The sequence below is a fragment of the Xyrauchen texanus genome, chromosome 29 (genome assembly GCF_025860055.1).
Source record: "Xyrauchen texanus isolate HMW12.3.18 chromosome 29, RBS_HiC_50CHRs, whole genome shotgun sequence".
In the NCBI taxonomy this organism is placed as follows: Eukaryota; Metazoa; Chordata; class Actinopteri; order Cypriniformes; family Catostomidae; genus Xyrauchen; species Xyrauchen texanus.
In genome coordinates, this window is record NC_068304.1 from 6,678,626 (window position 1) to 6,696,671 (window position 18,046).

The 18,046-nt window shown below is 40.4% G+C and overlaps 3 non-coding genes across 3 annotated transcripts; all 3 read left to right on the forward strand.

The window, feature by feature from the left end:
* The first annotated feature begins 698 nt into the window (after positions 1-698).
* trnay-gua (transfer RNA tyrosine (anticodon GUA)) lies at positions 699-785 on the forward strand. The gene is given in 2 exon segments: positions 699-735; positions 750-785. It is a non-coding gene; the product is annotated as a tRNA-Tyr (tRNA).
* Positions 786-3,068: 2,283 nt separating this feature from the next.
* Positions 3,069-3,155, forward strand: trnay-gua (transfer RNA tyrosine (anticodon GUA)). The gene is given in 2 exon segments: positions 3,069-3,105; positions 3,120-3,155. It is a non-coding gene; the product is annotated as a tRNA-Tyr (tRNA).
* Positions 3,156-3,993: 838 nt separating this feature from the next.
* On the forward strand, positions 3,994-4,080 carry trnay-gua (transfer RNA tyrosine (anticodon GUA)). The gene is given in 2 exon segments: positions 3,994-4,030; positions 4,045-4,080. It is a non-coding gene; the product is annotated as a tRNA-Tyr (tRNA).
* The last annotated feature ends 13,966 nt before the right edge of the window (positions 4,081-18,046 follow it).

Genomic DNA, 18,046 nt, shown 5'->3' on the forward strand with positions numbered 1-18,046 from the left:
AATCCTAGCCACTAGACCAGCAGGGAAGGGCTTGTGTTGACCTGCCCATGAGAGCATCTGTGGGTGCCATGTTTAAATATGTTGAAGCACAAAATTGTGTTTTCTGCCTCCAAAAAAGCAAGTCTTTCATTTGTCCTAAAAACATGCTGTGCCCAGCCCCATGTAAGGGTCGAACTCACAACCTACAGATTAAAAGACTGATGTTCTATCTAACTGTGCGTACAAGGTCAGTTTTATTTTGTCAAATTTCAGGACTGCCAAGCGGTCTAAAGCGTCTGTTCGAATGGCACTTCTGACAAGTTTTTCCACTACAATCACACTGGAACCTAAGAGATGCCTGCACTGAGCTCTGAAAATGTAAGTGTTTATGGTTGTTTTCAAGCTTTGGTTTGTGTATGTGCGTGTATGTTTTTTTTTTAACGAAAACTAGGTAACTAGCACTTTTCAAGCACACTACATCAATGAGCACAATGGCACTCTTGAATCAGCAAAATGAAGGCTACTGGGCCAAATGGGCAGCGGAATGTAACGCAATTGTTAACGCTTCTGACTATGATTCATAAGATTCTAGGTTTGGCTCTTGGTTGTCTCGGTTAGATTGTCTTTTTTGTTCTCCCTGACTCTCACGGCGTTCCAAACCTACTTTCCCTTGGATCCATTAGCTCTGTGTATTAGGAACATGCAAGCTAATTACAGTGCCTTCGATAGCTCAGCTGGTAGAGCGGAGGACTGTAGATGATACGATGGCCATCCTTAGGTCGCTGGTTCAATTCTGGCTCGAAGGAGTGTGTTTTGTTTTAGGCACTACTTGCCTTGCCCTCTATCTCGCTTATTCTTTACCTTGTGTATGAGATGCCTGCTTTGGATCGCCAAAAACACATTCCCTGACCGGGAATTTTACCGTGGCGGTGAGAGCGCCGAATATTAGCCACTAGACCAGCAGGGAAGGGCTTGTGTTGACCTGCCCATGAGAGCATCTGTGGGTGCCATGTTTAAATATGTTGAAGCGCAAGATTGTGTTTTCTGCCTCCAAAAAAGCAAGTCCTTCATTTGTCCTAAAAACATGCTGTGCCCAGCCCCATGTAAGGGTCGAACTCACAACCTACAGATTAAAAGACTGATGTTCTATCTAACTGTGCGTACAAGGTCAGTTTTATTTTGTCAAATTTCAGGACTGCCAAGCGGTCTAAGGCGTCTGTTCGAATGGCACTTCTGACAAGTTTTTCCACTACAATCACACTGGAACCTTTGCTTGAGCCACTGAGCTCTGAAAATGGAAGTGTTTATGGTTGTTTCCAAGCTTTGGTTTGTGTATGTGCATGTATGTTTTTTTTTTTAACGAAAACTAGGTATCTAGCACCTTTTCAAGCACACTACATCAATGAGCACAATGGCACTCTTGAATCAGCAAAATGAAGGCTACTGGGCCAAATGGGCAGCGGAACTGTGACGCAATTGTTAACGCTTCTGACTATGGATCCTAAGATTCTAGGTTTGGCTCTTGGTTGTCTCGGTTAGATTGTCTTTTTTTTGTTCTCCCTGACTCTCACGGTGTTCCAAACCTACTTTCCCTTGGATCCATTAGCTCTGTGTATTAGGAACATGCAAACTAAATACAGTGCCTTCGATAGCTCAGCTGGTAGAGCGGAGGACTGTAGATGATACATTGGCCATCCTTAGGTCGCTGGTTGAATTCCGTCTCGAAGGAGTGTGTTTTGTTTTAGGCACTACTTGCCTTGCCCTCTATCTCACTTATTCTCTAGCTTGTGTAATAGATGCCTGCTTTGGATCGCCAAAAACACATTCCCTGACCAGGAATCGAACCCGGCCATGGCGGTGAGAGCTCGAATCCTAGCCACTAGACCACCAGGGAAGGGCTTGTGTTAAGCTGCCCATGAGAGCATCCGTGGATGCCATGTTTAAATATGTTGAAGCGCAAGATTGTGTTTATTGCCTCCAGAAAAGAAAGTCTTTCATTTGTCCTAAAAACATGCTGTGCCCAGCCCCATGTAAGGGTCAAACTCACAGCCTACAGATTAAAAGACTGATGTTCTATCTAACTGTGCGTACAAGGTCAGTTATATTTGGTCAAATTTCAGGACTGCCAAGCGGTCTAAGGCATCTTTTCGAATGGCACTTCTGACAAGTTTTTCCACTACAATCACACTGGAACCTAAGAGATGCCTGCACTGCACATCCTTAGGTTGCTGGTTCAATTCGGCTCGAAGGAGTGTGTTTTGTTTTAGGCACTACATGCCTTGCCCTCTATCTCGCTTATTCTTTACCTTGTGTATGAGATGCCTGCTTTGGATCGCTAAAAACACATTCCCTGACCGGGAATTTTACCGTGGCGCGGTGAGAGCGCTGAATACTAGCCACTAGACCAGCAGGGAAGGGCTTGTGTTGACCTGCCCATGAGAGCATCTGTGGGTGCCATGTTTAAATATGTTGAAGCGCAAGATTGTGTTTTCTGCCTCCAAAAAAGCAAGTCTTTCATTTGTCCTAAAAACATGCTGTGCCCAGCCCCATGTAAGGGTCGAACTCACAACCTACAGATTAAAAGACTGATGTTCTATCTAACTGTGCGTACAAGGTCAGTTTTATTTTGTCAAATTTCAGGACTGCCAAGCGGTCTAAGGCGTCTGTTCGAATGGACCTTCTGACAAGTTTTTCCACTACAATCACACTGGAACCTAAGAGATGCCTGCACTGAGCTCTGAAAATGTAAGTGTTTATGGTTGTTTTCAAGCTTTGGTTTGTGTATGTGCGTGTATGTTTTGTTTTTTTAACGAAAACTAGGTAACTAGCACTTTTCAAGCACACTACATCAATGAGCACAATGGCACTCTTGAATCAGCAAAATGAAGGCTACTGGGCCAAATGGGCAGCGGAATGTAACGCAATTGTTAACGCTTCTGACTATGATTCATAAGATTCTAGGTTTGGCTCTTGGTTGTCTCGGTTAGATTGTCTTTTTTTGTTCTCCCTGACTCTCACGGCGTTCCAAACCTACTTTCCCTTGGATCCATTAGCTCTGTGTATTAGGAACATGCAAGCTAATTACAGTGCCTTCGATAGCTCAGCTGGTAGAGCGGAGGACTGTAGATGATACGATGGCCATCCTTAGGTCGCTGGTTCAATTCCGGCTCGAAGGAGTGTGTTTTGTTTTAGGCACTACTTGCCTTGCCCTCTATCTCAGCTTATTCTTTACCTTGTGTATGAGATGCCTGCTTTGGATCGCTAAAAACACATTCCCTGACCGGGAATTTTACCCTGGCCGTGGCGGTGAGAGCTCGAATCCTAGCCACTAGACCAGCAGGGAAGGGCTTGTGTTGACCTGCCCATGAGAGCATCTGTGGGTGCCATGTTTAAATATGTTGAAGCACAAAATTGTGTTTTCTGCCTCCAAAAAGCAAGTCTTTCATTTGTCCTAAAAACATGCTGTGCCCAGCCCCATGTAAGGGTCGAACTCACAACCTACAGATTAAAAGACTGATGTTCTATCTAACTGTGCGTACAAGGTCAGTTTTATTTTGTCAAATTTCAGGACTGCCAAGCGGTCTAAGGCGTCTGTTCGAATGGCACTTCTGACAAGTTTTTCCACTACAATCACACTGGAACCTAAGAGATGCCTGCACTGAGCTCTGAAAATGTAAGTGTTTATGGTTGTTTTCAAGCTTTGGTTTGTGTATGTGCGTGTATGTTTTTTTTTTAACGAAAACTAGGTAACTAGCACTTTTCAAGCACACTACATCAATGAGCACAATGGCACTCTTGAATCAGCAAAATGAAGGCTACTGGGCCAAATGGGCAGCGGAATGTAACGCAATTGTTAACGCTTCTGACTATGATTCATAAGATTCTAGGTTTGGCTCTTGGTTGTCTCGGTTAGATTGTCTTTTTTGTTCTCCCTGACTCTCACGGCGTTCCAAACCTACTTTCCCTTGGATCCATTAGCTCTGTGTATTAGGAACATGCAAGCTAATTACAGTGCCTTCGATAGCTCAGCTGGTAGAGCGGAGGACTGTAGATGATATGATGGCTATCCTTAGGTCGCTGGTTCAATTCTGGCTCGAAGGAGTGTGTTTTGTTTTAGGCACTACTTGCCTTGCCCTCTATCTCGCTTATTCTTTACCTTGTGTATGAGATGCCTGCTTTGGATCGCTAAAAACACATTCCCTGACCGGGAATTTTACCGTGGCGTGGTGAGAGCGCCGAATATTAGCCACTAGACCAGCAGGGAAGGGCTTGTGTTGATCTGCCCATGAGAGCATCTGTGGGTGCCATGTTTAAATATGTTGAAGCGCAAGATTGTGTTTTCTGCCTCCAAAAAAGCAAGTCCTTCATTTGTCCTAAAAACATGCTGTGCCCAGCCCCATGTAAGGGTCGAACTCACAACCTACAGATTAAAAGACTGATGTTCTATCTAACTGTGCGTACAAGGTCAGTTTTATTTTGTCAAATTTCAGGACTGCCAAGCGGTCTAAGGCGTCTGTTCGAATGGCACTTCTGACAAGTTTTTCCACTACAATCACACTGGAACCTAAGAGATGCCTGCACTGAGCTCTGAAAATGGAAGTGTTTATGGTTGTTTCCAAGCTTTGGTTTGTGTATGTGCATGTATGTTTTTTTTTTTTTTGAACGAAAACTAGGTAACTAGCACTTTTCAAGCACACTACATGAATGAGCACAATGGCACTCTTGAATCAGCAAAATGAAGGCTACTGGGCCAAATGGGCAGCGGAACTGTGACGCAATTGTTAACTCTTCTGACTATGGATCATAAGATTCTAGGTTTGGCTCTTGTTGTCTCGGTTAGATTCTCTTTTTTTGTTCTCCATGACTCTCACGGCGTTACAAACTTACTTTCCCTTGGATCCATTAGCTCTGTGTATTAGGAACATTCAAACTAAGTACTGTTCCTTTGATAGCTCAGCTTGTAGAGTGGAGGACTGTAGATGATACATTGTCTATCTTTAGGTCGCTGGTTCAATTCCGTCTCGAAGGAGTGTGTTTTCTTTTAGGCACTACTTGCCTCGCCCTCTATCTCGCTTATTCTTTACCTTGTGTAAGAGATGCCTGCTTTGTGAACACGAAACTTACTGTGAGGGAACGCAAACTATTGTGAGTGAACACAAAACTTACTGGGAGGGAACGCAAACTATTGGGAGGGAACGCAAAACTTACTGCAAGGAGCGCAAACTATTGGGAGGGAACGCAAAACTTACTGCAAGGAACGCAAACTATTATTAGGGAACACAAAACTTAGTGCAAGGGAACGCAAACTATTGGGAGGGAACGCAAAACTTACTGCAAGGAACTCAAACTATTGCATTGAAACAAACTTACTGCGAGGGAACACAAAACTACTGCGAGGGAATGCAAAAGTTATTGTGAGGGAACGCAAACTATTGCAAGGGAGGACATGATGTCATTGTGATTACATCACTCCTGCAGTATCTCAAAACTATAAAGCTTATTTCATCCTTAACCCTCAAACCTCACTGCTGCTTCAGGGGAAATGATTATATGTGTGTTAGACAGGGATGGAAAATGTACTTTGGGTATTTCTACATTTGCACCAGATGTATTCATGTTCTTCTGTGATCAGACTTGTCCCACTCTAATGGTGATGGGCCTTTCTGTAAACTCCTCCTTGTAATAGTATCAGATTTAAGGAGAAACCACAGATCTCAGCAGACAGCATCAAATGAGTCATCTACCAGCTGGGTTTGCTCATGGAATCACATTTCAGATCCTCCAGAATGTTCCAAGCCATAATCCTGACAGTGAATCGACGCTCAATGATGGAATGTGGGATTCATTTGGAAATAGTATGTGTGTGCATGTGAGTGAGTGTGGCTTGTGAGTTTCAAAACCTAGTGAGTGACCTACGTAGTCAGTATTTTAACACATCATAGGCATACATGCTCCTGGCAGTGTCAAATGGTAGACAGCATGAAATCAGCTCACTAGATTTTGAAACAGTCACAATCTATTAGGGTCATTCCTGGGATTCTGTAATATTTCAGTCTCCCAGACCTTATGAAATGGTGGTTCACTAAAATGAAATGTTGAAAGCTTTTTTGCAAGATGCTGATATGTCCATTATTATGAATGAAAATAATTACTGCATTAAAATGATCATTATCATTAAAGAATGTCTTCTATCTTAAAACAGGCATTTTGTCATATCCCTGAGGCACTTCACTAAATTTGCCCCTAGAAAAAAAATTATAATAAAAAGCACACTGTCTATAATGTTTGTCATTAATGTCAACATGTATTTCGGTTTCTTTGCTAAGAAAGATATTTGACCATATAATACATTATCATTTTTTTAATCAAAATCAGGCTATAAAGTTTGTCCCTCAGTCTGAACTCAACCCTGTCACACTTAAAATTTTCCATCTCTAAAAATTTGGGTTCCACACATTGAAGTTTTCTTAACAGTCTGGTGTAGGAAATATCATAATCTGTGTTTATATTTTAAGTGTATTACAGTAAGATGTGTATAAACCTCATCACATGAAATTCAGATATTAAATCAGTACTTTTCAAAATGATAATTTAATCCATAAATACAGTATATATAGAATGTATTAATTTAATTCATGCTATGTGGTGGAACAGTGAATATTTTGAGCAAAATAACTCCGTCACACTCAACCCTGTCACATTTCTTCACTGTCCACGTGTGACGGGTTGAGTTATTCACTACATTTATGAATGTTGTAACAAGAATAGTCAATATATTATGCATTATATATTACATGTATTTACTTTAATGAAACATGGTGTTAAATATATGAGGGTGCAAGTCATCTAGTGGTGGGAGAGTTGTGACGGGGTTGAGACGAGTGACAATATTTGAAAATTAAAATAGAAATAAAAATCAGTTTATTGTTTGCTGAGCACAGCCTGACATGTTAAGAGCTAGCAATAAAAAGTTGTTTTAGTTAAAAATCTGAATTTAATATTTATTTATTTTTTACAAAAAAACAATGAAGCCACAGACACACATTTTGACTTTTTGTATCTTTTTCACAAAATATGAAAAATGTCAGAAATCTGAATTTTGTAGTCATTCAATTTCTATGAGGGACACATAAACAGCAGGTAGATGTTTATTTTATAACAAGTATTGTGTAGAATCATTTTCAAACCACTTCCGTTATGTTCGTGATGGGGTTGAGGAAAAATGTGTGCAAATCAGAAAAAAAAAGGAAATAATAAAAGGGATTTGATGCCTGATGTGGAAAAATATGATTTGTTGGAGGTTATTATGTGCCTAATGTTTTGGTGTATTCTGACAATTAATCAAATGTAGTCGGGGGAAAAAATTCCACATTAAAATATTACTAACTCTTTACATCATAGAACTGAACTGTTAAAATCCACGTGAATGAACACGTGTGTGTGTGTGTGTGTGTGTGTGTGTGTGTGTGTGTGTGTGTGTGTGAGCATGTATTTATCACTTTGTGGGGACCAAATGTCCCCATAAGGATAGTAAAACCCCAAATTTTTATGTTGTGGGGACATTTTGTCGGTCCCCATGAGGAAAACAGCTTATAAATCATACTAAATTATGTTTTTTGAAAATGTAAAAATGCAGAACGTTAGGGGATAGAATATATAGTTTGTACAGTATAATAATCCTTATGTCTATGGAAAGTCCCCATAAAACATGGAGACCCAACGTCTGTGTGTGTGTGTGTGTGTGTGTGTGTGTGATGTCATATCCACAGTATGCAAGTAAACGCTGAGCGCTTTGTGTTAAATGTCCTTGCAATGCAAAGGACAAACCTTGGTGTGACAGAAGTTAAACACTGATGTGTAAACTGTTTGTGTTCTATGCATGGAAAGCCTGTTTTGAGCACAGATGTCCAAGATACACTAAATAGGACAGACAGACAGATAGATAGATATACTGTTTGCTTAGTAGTTGAAACAGTTCGAGAAATAAAGTTATCAGTTCATGTGCGCTATCTACAGATAAAAAGAGGAATGACATGCAGTAACAACAGTAACCAGCAGGGGGAAGTATTTCCTAATTAAAATCAAATAACAATGTCACTATTTGATATTTCATTAATTGTAGTGAAAGTTATTTAATTATTAGCTCATTTGAATTACCAACCTAATATTTAACTGTGTCCCACATTGCATGCAACCCTGTTACTGCATGAGTTTCCACCATTACAAAAGACATAACCAAGGGCGTAGGCTTGATTTGAAAGTTGGTAGGGACATCTTGTAAGGGGGGAAGTATTGGCTAAATTAATGTTATACTTTGTCTGCAGAAAATATGAAATGTTAGTTAAAATGCATATATCCTTACACTGAAATAGACCGACTCATTCTGATGAGCTCTGCTTGCTTGACTCTCTCACACACACACACACAGGTACATTCAAAGTATTCTTGTTTAAATCTATTAGTTTAAAGGATTGTACCAATAATACAAAAGGAAATATGCCCATGTAATCTCCAGAGAATTATTATTAAAGCCTTATACAGTAAACATGACTGTGATTGGTGCATCCTAAATAGTGCTGAGAAAAGTAACAGTTTCAACATGACAATAATTTATGTGCTGCTACAGATGTCAGACAATCATTTACACATGAATAATGATACTGAGAATTTTTAATAGTCATTCAAATGAAAATAAAAACATATTATAACGTTAAAGTTTTTTCTAAGTGGTAAAATTGCCCAAATGTTGATCAGGACATTTTTGTTTTTCTTATTGTTGATAGGGACATGTCCCCATCATCCCTACCTAAATCTACCCATATTTTAGTAAATGTGACGCCACAAGTAACAACATTAGGACTTACACAATCTTCATCAGAATCAATCATTCAACTCTGCTTCCCAAAGGTATTTTAAGAACAAATCACCAAACAAATATTTTTTTATCAAATCTATAGAAAATGTAAGTTTATCTACAACTACAAACAGTTCCAACATTTGGTCCCAAATTAACTCATACCTACAAAGTGACAAATTCATTTAGTGTACTTTTGTAACCCTGTTACCCATTCTGACATACAGTAGTTTTTATTTTATTTCATCTATTTAGCTTTGAAATAAAATGTAAGTGTTCATTCCTAGAAAATGACAAAAGCAAACAAATCAGGGTTTTAAACTGTATATAGACATATCTGAGTAACAGGGTTGCCAAAAATGGAAAACCTCAAATAAAGTAAATAGAAAATAAAACATTTATATAATATTTATTTGAACCTCCTGAGGATGATCAACCTTTTCTGAAGGTTAAGCACCTCCATTCACTGACCATTTGTCGAAGAAGAAAAAAACAACAACTTCATTTGACCATATTAACCAAATAACCTTATTTGTGGAAAGTGATAATACATGAGAACGGACAGATGCTGCGAGCAGGTACAGATGCATAATCCTCCAGAGCCCTTGAACACCTGCCGAAAGAACATCCAGAACTCAAAACAGACCGCTGTGACCCTTCAAACACTGATTGCTTGTGCTTAAACAAACCTTGACATTTCTATTAATCACACCATTTGTCCTTATTGGTGGTGTTTACGAAGGCAAGCATCACTTTTATTGTTTATACTTTAGGTTAAGGATTTTAAGGGGGCTTTCACACTAGCACTTTTGGTGCGCACCCGGGTTCGAATGACGTCAGAGTTCGATTCGTTTGGATGATGAGAACGCTGTCTTCCGAACTCGGGTGTGCACCCGCGAACCGTACTCGGGTCCGCTTAAAAAGGTGGTCTGTGGTACGGTTCATGTGAACTCCAGTACGGTTCGCTGCTGATATGAACGCAATCGAACCAAACCGTGGAAGTGAACCGCTATTAATGACGTAAATGTGGTCGTCAGTCTCACACGCGTCACTTTCAAAATGAGCGGAAAGGGTTTACTTTTGTGCGTGCGTGCGTGTGTGCGTGCGTGCGTGTGTGCGTGTGTGTGTGTGTGTATACACTTACCTTGACGAAAAGCGGGATTGACGCACACGCACACGCACTGCAAGCAGAGAGATGATTTCTGCTTGCCTTCGCAAAAATTGTCTTCGGAGGACAGCCCGCTGTCTTTTGACCGATTTCAGTATTTTTGCGGCAGACAAACGCAAGTGTGTTTCTGTATCTTGATGTTGAAAACCAAACCAAAGGTTAAAAAAAAAGAACAAATGTGAACCGAGCAAGTCTATTCATTGAATTTTGACGCCTTTTCATTTCGCGGTTATCAAGCAACACGATTACGCACCAGCTGCAGCTTGATGACGCAAGCGTACCGCGGTTCGGATACAAATATATAATGTGAACACAGTCCATCGGGGGCAGGGGGGAGGGGGGAGCAATCGAACTCGGGTTCGGAACAGGCAATCGAACCAAGTGTGAAAGCCCCCTAAGAAACCCCTAACCCTAGTATTAAGCTTAATTGTGAAATTTGTCCCAGGCTATAAATATGAATGATAACTCAAATCATGTGACTTGATGAGAAAAGGTTTTCTCTTTTACTCGTTGAAAAAAATCCCATAGACTTACCTTGAATTTTTATGCCATTAAGATGTTTTAAAACATCATCATAAGGAGACACACTTCAGAACAATCTCTGGCTATTTCTCCTCGCCTGCACAGGTCATCTCTGCTGCAGAAGCAATGAATATCATATAATGCCCTAAAACTTTGTGCATGTGTGTATGAATGGCCCAATATTTGTGACTAAATGTACAAATGACATTATGGAAACATTGCTCAAATGGCTTTAACTAAACAAAAACATGACGCAGATGAATTCAGTCATTCTATAATACGCTTTACAGGACAACAGAAGCAGAGTGGCAGGTCTGTTGAGTGCTGAGGGTGTTAGGTAACATGTGCAGCACCTGCTGCTCCTAATAAAGACTGAAACATGTATTCGCTCTGCTCTCCACTGGACACTAATGTCATTTAAACCACATGACGTCATTTATCCAGTCAGACCAAAATACTAAAGCACCATAACTGAAATGGAAGGGCATGATGATTTGTTCATAGGGCATTTTACAGAGAGACATTTACTGTGGTCATGATGATGAAACAGATGTGTTTGAATAGCCTACAGTAGTTAATGACATGTCCATGACCTTTTTAGGATTTTAGATAAAAATGTATATCATATATAATGGAAAGTGTACACTCACCTAAAGGATTATTAGGAACACCATACTAATACTGTGTTTGACCCCCTTTCGCCTTCAGAACTGCCTTAATTCTACGTGGCATTGATTCAACAAGGTGCTGAAAGCATTCTTTAGAAATGTTGGCCCATATTGCTAGGATAGCATCTTGCAGTTGATGGAGATTTGTGGGATGCACATCCAGGGCACGAAGCTCCCGTTCCACCACATCCCAAAGATGCTCTATTGGGTTGAGATCTGGTGACTGTGGGGGCCATTTTAGTACAGTGAACTCATTGTCATGTTCAAGAAACCAATTTGAAATGATTCGAGCTTTGTGACATGGTGCATTATCCTGCTGGAAGTAGCCATCAGAGCATGGGTACATGGTGGCCATAAAGGGATGGACATGGTCAGAAACAATGCTCAGGTAGGCCGTGGCATTTAAACGATGCCCAATTGGCACTAAGGGGCCTAAAGTGTGCCAAGAAAACATCCCCCACACCATTACACCACCACCACCAGCCTGCACAGTGGTAACAAGGCATGATGGATCCATGTTCTCATTCTGTTTACGCCAAATTCTGACTCTACCATCTGAATGTCTCAACTGAAATCGAGACTCATCAGACCAGGCAACATTTTTCCAGTCTTCAACTGTCCAATTTTGGTGCGCTCTTGCAAATTGTAGCCTCTTTTTCCTATTTGTAGTGGAGATGAGTGGTACCCGGTGGGGTCTTCTGCTGTTGTAGCCCATCCGCCTCAAGGTTGTGCGTGTTGTGGCTTCACAAATGCTTTGCTGCATACCTCGGTTGTAACGAGTGGTTATTTCAGGCAAAGTTGCTCTTCTATCAGCTTGAATCAGTCGGCCCATTCTCCTCTGACCTCTAGCATAAACAAGGCATTTTCGCCCACAGGACTGCCGCATACTGGATGTTTTTCCCTTTTCACACCATTCTTTGTAAACCCTAGAAATAGTTGTGCGTGAAAATCCCAGTAACTGAGCAGATTGTGAAATACTCAGACCGGCCCGTCTGGCACCAACAACCATGCCACGCTCAAAATTGCTTAAATCACCTTTCTTTCCCATTCTGACATTCAGTTTGGAGTTCAGGAGATTGTCTTGACCAGGACCACACCCCTAAATGCATTGAAGCAACTGCCATGTGATTGGTTGATTAGATAATTGCATTAATGAGAAATTGAACAGGTGTTCCTAATAATCCTTTAGGTGAGTGTATATTATAGATGCAGCAACTGGCCACCTTTTCTTTGGTGTTTTTATGACTTTTAAACATCTTTTTTTGTTTTTGCAGATATTGTGCTGTCATACTGTTTTAACAGCACTGGTAAGCATCAGTACTTGTATCACTCCATTTCTCTGTGTTCCCTGTGTACCAAATAGTGGTGGGGATTTTGATCCACTGTTCATTTTGATTCATTGATTCGTTGATTCGTTTCCCTTTTTCGCACCAGTCGGTGGCGAATAATTAGCATCTGTTATGTTATGTCATTGTATCATTGATTTGAGTAAAACACTGTCATCGTTTTTCATGTATGACATTTGTAGTTCTCAAGCGAACTCTTCTTCCGTCGAGCAAGGGATTGTGGGCAATATTAGCCGAAAAAGTTGCTGCCTTCAAGTGCACCTGTGAAGCTCGGAGTCGGCATTCATTACTAAGACATGTCACACATTCATGTGGGAAACAAAATTCGGAAGAAGCCAAACTTAAACAATTACGCAATAAACAATGGCAAAAGCTATTTTCTGTTGTACCGGTAAATAAACATTAGCGAATAAACCTACATCACTCATAAATTACATATATGATTTATGAATGCATGGAATCTAACATATTGTTATTTAATTTGCTTAAAACAAACCACAAAGGGTGAGTCATTAGTTGACTGTCATATATAACAAATTATTATTATTGGAATAAATGATAGAAGTTTAAATATTGGAATTATGCTAAATCATTGCTTCCCATCATATTTTATGTCAACATGTTACATGCCCCCTCTCCTTCTAATTGCGATATTTCTGACTCCACTTGAAGGGGACAATTGTTTACGGATCCATCCATCCATCTTCAACCGCTTATCCGAAGTCGGGTCGCGGGGGCAGCTGCTCCAACAGGGTGCCCCAAACTTCCCTATCCTGAGCCACATTAACCAGCTCTGACTGGGGGACTCCGAGGCGTTCCCAGGCCAGTGTGAAGATGTAATCTCTCCACCTAATCCTGGGTCTTCCCCGAGGCCTCCTCCCAGCTGGACGTGCCTGAAACACCTCCCTAGGTAGGCGGCCAGGGGGCATCCTTACCAGATGCCCAAACCACCTCAACTGACTCCTTTCGACGCAAAGGAGCAGTGGCTCTACTCCGAGCTCCTCACGGATGACTGAGCTCCTCACCCTATCTCTAAGGGAGAAGCCCACCACCCTTCTGAGGAAGCCCATTTTGGCCACTTGTACTCACGACCTAGTTCTTTCAGTCATGACCCAGCCTTCATGACCATAGGTGAGGGTAGGAACAAAAATTGACCGGTAGATCGAGAGCTTTGCCTTCCGGCTCAGCTCTATTTTCGTGACAACGGTGCGATAGAGCGAGTGCAATACCGCCCCCGCTGCCCCGATTCTCTGGCCAACCTCCCGCTCCATTGTCCCCTCACTCGTGAACAAGACCCCGAGGTACTTGAACTCCTTCACTTGGGGCAATACCTCCTTCCCTACCTGGAGTACACACTCCATTGGGTTCCTGCTGAGAACCATAATCCAACGGATCCACACTTCGAAAATCTTCCAGAAATAGTAGACCATTCAGGCAACTTTGGAACACTCATTTCCACAGATTATGATTTTGGGTCACACTAATTCTAATCTTGGATACTGTTTAGGACGGTTTAGGATGCAGGGGAAGTGAACGAGAACCATTCATTTACTAAAAAGATTAAATCAACACCAATTTGTTCACAAATGTAATACCACTAGTTCCAAACCAGAGGAAGAAACACAGATAGCACACGAACATCTCTGCAATGTCTGTGGTGAACAAACGTCTTATAGACATATTGCAGCTGAGCTAACAATCAAAGAAATGCGTCATCCAGATAAACTGTAGGACTTTGAAGCAGAAGAGAACTAAGAGAAATTGAACAATTCCATACAAAATTACTTAAATCCAGAATTTATCCTGGGCTATAAAGAAATTAGGACTGGTGCCAGCAAGTCTGAGTTTGTCACATTTGTTAAATCTTAACTATGGTGAAGCACAGCAAAACTCCTTGATCTTTGATGTTAATCAGATAAACCCCCAACTCATCACATGACTGACCAGACAACTGACTAGGGAACGTTTTTTATGATCGCCATGGAAACCCAAGGAAATCCATTGTTCTTCAATATAACTCTCTACACTTAAAATTATTATACTAATCATGAGGCATGTTTCTGGCTTACAATCTCACATGAAGACATAATTCAAAAACATTTGACATGGACTTCGGACTGTCCTTATTTCACTACTATCCAAATACACAGCCTTGTGTAGGATTTTACCAAAAATTGACAAATGCATCTTATGCAGATGATAACCCCAACTAGTATGTTTATCATAATGTGTAATGTATTATCCATGTTGTAAAACCAATTAATTAATCATTATGATTTTGAATCAGGTATTTTCATGTTTTGTAACTAGCACACTGAATACTCTTGAAAGTATGTCATATTTACTATCGATGAGTTTTATTTAACATGTCTCGGATGCAAATTAAGGTTATTTTCTAATATTCCTTAGTGTAAATATGATTTAATTATAAATTGCCCTATTTTGAGTGGGAACATAAATGAATTATCTTGAGGGGAGAACAGATATGACCATGTGACCCAGCAAAAGACACTTCTGATTGGCCAAACACCAAACAGGGTCGTCAAGATACTGAACAAGTATACTTCCAACAACTCCAGCAAGTCTACTTAGGGTCTTGAAATGAACCTGATTTGGAATAACAAACCACCCTCAAAGACATCTTCCTTCAAAACCTGCATCCCACGGTGAGCTATCATCTAGGAGTCACAGTCCCTGTCCTTGCACTATTATGGCTTAAAAAGGATCAGAAAGGACTCAAGATGACCAAGGCATCAGAAGATGACCAAGACTTCAGCAATGAGTAAATGGTTGCACTTATATAGCACCTTTTTAACCAGGATTCGAACCACCAACCCTGCAATTAGTGGCCAACCCAATCTACCAACTGAGCCACAGCCACCCTTGAGTGAAGAATATCCACTAGCATCAAACAATGTGACCCCCATATCAGCGCCAGACCCTGGTATTCATCCAACCACTGGGAGAAGCCATGGAATAAACCACGTCCGGACAACATGGGAACCCAGATAGACGTTCAAAGGCAACCGACGACGAAGTCTACCTCAGCATTGTTTAGACAGGCACAGAACTGAGATTGCACAATAGCCAGATAAGCCACCTTCAGAAGACTTACAACAATTGCTGGAGCTCCTGAAAGTATACTTCAATCATCCTCCCAAGCAAGACCATGAAAGAGAGAACAGTCTGACACAGATTAAAACAGTTTTACACACAGTTAGAACAGTCTGACACAGATCAATCTGTTCTAACAATACACTACTAACACATCCAACCTCTATAGAAAAATGTCAAACTGTTTTCCCCCATAGGCAAGGAATCCAACTCTAGTTTAAGGTACATAAGACCCAAACTACCCCACGCTAAATTCACATAAATACACCCCAGCCACACAATAGTAGATGTGTACAATCTGCACCCAAACCATTATAGGAAACACTCATACCTCTTGGAACAAAAATCTAAATGCTAATCCAAATTAATTAGCCGTTTAGGAAGTCATTGGCACTAAATCAGGATTGACAACTTATTATTTTCGTTCATGAGCCACCAATTCATTGAGGGTTCTGAAAGCCTAGTGTGAATAAGTCATTTGTTCTTAGCCATGATATTGTGGACAATAAACTGTCCCAACTAAAGTAAAGAAACTTACTGTGTTACGCTACAAAATTTAACTGTGCAGATCAATGTAAATAAGAACACGATTCTTCACACTTAGCCTTAAGGTACGTCCAGAGTGAAGAGCATCAAACAGCACTCAATCTCTCCTGTTATTAAAAGGGAATTCCTTCACCCTTGGTTCTGAATCACAACAGAAACATTTAGGAAGGAACCCTGCTAATTTAACCGATTCCCAATCAATTCGACAGCACAATCAATCGCTCATATTCATGACAATTTACTCCAGTTTCATTGAAATTATCTACCGGTTCCTGAACCTCAAATTATAATTACAGATGACTCCAAAACCAACAGATCACTATTACTTACAATCCATTACTCTGCACAAATCTTTTTGCCATTGATGGAGGTGTTGTTATTTGTTGTGTTTGTCTGCTTCTTCTGCCTGTTTTCCAGTGATTGTCGATGTTTCCACTTCAGTCTTCTATGCTCGACAGGGGGTTATATGTAGGACTTTGAAGCAGAAGAGAACTAAGAGAAATTTAACAATTCTATGCAAAATGACTAAAATCCAGAATAATACACTGTCATTCTCCTGGGCTATAAAGAAATTAGGACTGGTGCCAACAGTTTGTCGAGTTTGTCGTTTATGGCAAATTTTAACTGTGAGAGAAGCATAGAGAAACTCCTCAGTCTTTGATGTTAATCAGATAAACCCCCAACTCATGACATGACCTACCAGACCATTTGCTGGGGAACTCTTTTTATGATCACCATGGAAACCCAAGAAAATCCATTGTTCTTCAATATAACCAACTCTCTACACTTAAAATTATTATAATAATCATGAGGCAAAGCTTCTTGAACATTTAAATTACGACATAAAAGTTAATGATTAAACATTGCCCTATTTTGAGTGGGAAACAGAACAATGAGTCATAAATTAATTATCCTGAGGGGAGGACAGAATTGACCCATCAAAAGACACTTCTGATTGGCTCAAGACACTTTTGGGTTGTGGCCAACCTCACCTCAACAAAACCTCCCCGCCTAGGACGAACTCTCTTCTCGCTCCTTTGACTCTTCGTCACACACACACACCTGGACATCGGTCCTGGGGAGTTCTCCCTGATGGGAGTCCTCGCTTCCAGGGCTCTGCCTGGTCATTCCGTCATCCATCCCTCGACGCAACAGACAAAGAACTTCCATAAGCCAAGCCAAAGTAGATTGACTTGAACGCCAAACAACGCAACGCAAGTACCTCCAGACTTTCGCTGAAATCTGGTGCTTTCTTTAATATAATTTGAGTTAACCGATTTCAAATCACAGTGTACTAAATTAAGTATTTTAAGTATTGGTGGTTTAAGGTAAGGTCTATTGACTCCATCAAGTTCATAGTTCTGTTATAGATAATTATAGATAATCAACTCATCTTTTGTACAAACTCACATACCAACCTGTGATTATGTTTGTTTGTCTGTGTTTTTACAAGATTTACGTTATAGATTAGTTAATAAAGTCTTGTTTGTATTCAAAGAGAAGTTGACTGTATTTCATTAAATCATATCACTCCCTTGAAATCTATTGATCCTAAGCTACATGCTCATAAACAATATTTCAATCTATTTGTGAAATTATTTTCAATGGCCATGAAAGTAGTATTACAGTAAGAATTAATCATATGTTCCGATCAACTCATCGCTGGCCGAAGACTTGGATCGGAAGTAATCATTGACTCTGTTAATATTCCTCAAACAAATCGCTAATTTCATTATTGAGCTACGTTCCTTGCATATAAATTATTAGCAGGTACAATGAGCCTGTTGTATTACAAATTGAATGGTGGAGAATTTTAATCCGATTTCTAGTCTCCTCAGATGTCATTTAT